This window comes from Sinocyclocheilus rhinocerous, unplaced genomic scaffold (genome assembly GCF_001515625.1).
Source record: "Sinocyclocheilus rhinocerous isolate Xijiao unplaced genomic scaffold, SAMN03320098_v1.1 scaffold1230, whole genome shotgun sequence".
Lineage (NCBI taxonomy): Eukaryota > Metazoa > Chordata > Actinopteri > Cypriniformes > Cyprinidae > Sinocyclocheilus > Sinocyclocheilus rhinocerous.
In genome coordinates, this window is record NW_015652275.1 from 65,591 (window position 1) to 67,724 (window position 2,134).

General features: G+C 35.3%; 1 protein-coding gene across 1 annotated transcript in view; it reads left to right on the top strand.

Moving 5' to 3' along the window:
• Nucleotides 1-1,623: 1,623 nt before the first annotated feature.
• The window catches only part of LOC107714278 (rap guanine nucleotide exchange factor 5-like), a 19,491-nt gene continuing 18,980 nt past the window's right edge, over nt 1,624-2,134 (top strand). The window contains exon 1 of the mRNA XM_016520092.1: nt 1,624-1,726. The gene's annotated coding sequence lies outside the window, so the exon portion shown is untranslated. The remainder of the gene's footprint in view (nt 1,727-2,134) is intronic.

Genomic DNA, 2,134 nt, shown 5'->3' on the forward strand with positions numbered 1-2,134 from the left:
GACTCGCTGACTTTACCGATTAGCGATTGGCTCTTTCATTCAGAAGGTGGGGCTTCCTGCGATTGAGCGGCCATATTGAGCGTTGCATTTTTCCCCATTCAAAACTATACGAGTGACACGTTTTGGGTATTCTATAGTCTTTGGTATAATGCATATTAAAGTAGCGTTCATAAGCCCCATGCCGCTGTGTTTACAGCGGTAACCAAGGAAACGCTGTATTGCTGCTGCTCCATAAGCGCCGCCTGCTGTCAGAGAGTGAAATTGCGTTTTCATTCAGAGCTTCTGCTGTTTTTGTTTTCTTTCAGATGTTTTATGTAGTATAGTTTCACAAAGCTAAAGTCAGACCATTCAGTTTTTGCTTCAAATTTCGAAATTATACAGTTTAATTTAGATTAAAAACTGCTCATGCTGCATGTATGCAACATCTTTGTTTGGATTGTGATTAAAATACAGTGGTTTCCTCTAATTTTAAATGGAAAGAGCACAGACAAAGCCTTAGTTTGAATGAAGAGATTTCTTTAATTTGTGTTATTTATTTATTTGATTTGTTTTAAAAATTAAATTTAGTTTTGCTATTTGACATATTTCAATTTCACAAAGAAATGTGCAGCATTTTGTCCAAGCAATAATAAAAGGACACCTTTTGATTTATAATTTTTGAATGAATCTAATTTTGATAAAAAAAAAAGATCGTCAGAAAATCGTATCGTGAAATCAGTTTTCCAAACATCAGTGCAGTTCAAAGTGCTTTACAAGCAAGAAACAAACAATAGAGACACTAGTGCAACGTTTCAAATAAAACTACACCCATTGAAACACATTAATAAAAATAAAGTTTATAAAGATTAAAATATAAAATAAATGAAAAAGAATGGGGGGGGGGGTCATGACCTCTGACCTCATACAGGGCGCTTGCTTGCTGAAGGTGTTGCTATGGATTCTAACGCACTTATTAAAGCTGCTCAATAATGCTGAAGAGGCTTTGAGTGGATCAGAGAGGCCAGTGTGCCATTGATTAAAATGAGAAGGAGAGCTTCAGGAGGAAACGCGATGATATCAGTGAATAGATATGCAATCTGTGGTTGACAGCAGAAATACACATATACACACACGGCAAGTAATGTCACTGTGCATATGTAGGTCAAATTTGTCTATTGCACTTCTGTACTTTAATATAAAAATATATCACTAAAACTTTGTTCTTTCATTGCTCAACAGGCTTAAGTTTTCAATTATGATTCATTTGTTTCAAAATATTTCTCCTTACATTTCTTAGGACATATAAAATGACAAAGAAGGGACACAAAAAAGACACAAAAGAATGTGCAGTACAAGTATAGAGATATAAAATTGAGACATTTTTGAGCTGAGACATCATTTCGATCTCTTCTGCATCTCTAGAGGAGACAAATGTAAGTTTATTGGGGTCAAAAACATCTGAAAAGTCAGGAAAGCATTCATTTGCCTCTTTCTTGGCTCTCTAGGAGAAAGAGTCGAGGTGTTAAAGAGATTTTATTTGTGCATCTCTTTATATTTATGGTTATTTTATAGCGTCAAGCATTCATATTACACGACGTCAACTTTTAATTCCATCCTGAGATGATCTTTCTGTCTGACAGACGTGTTCTCAGAGTTTTCCCTGCGCTGGACGTGCATTGAGAAATGCCTTTCTGTCTCATGGACCGTATCCAGCAAAAGACAAGATCCACCTCGCCAGGATTATCAGGTGAGGGATTTACATTTGTGCATTTGCTAGCCACTTCATTCAAAGCTTATTCAAGCTACAGCTTTCTTTTAAGAAATTGATACTTTTAGTCAACAAGGACGCATTCAATTGATCAAAAGTGGCAGTAAAGACATTTATAATGTTACAAAAGATTCTATTTCAAATAAATGCTGTTCCGTTGAGCTTTCTATTCATCTGTGAATCCTGAAAAATAAAATGAATCACCGTTTCCACAAAAATATTGGGCAGCACAACTGTTTTCAACATTGATAATAATCAGAAATGTTTCTTGAGCAGGTAATCAGCATATTAGAATGATTTCTGAAGATCATGTGACACTGAAGACTTGAGTAATGATGCTGGAAATTCAGCGCTGCATCACAGAAATAAATTACATTTGAACATATA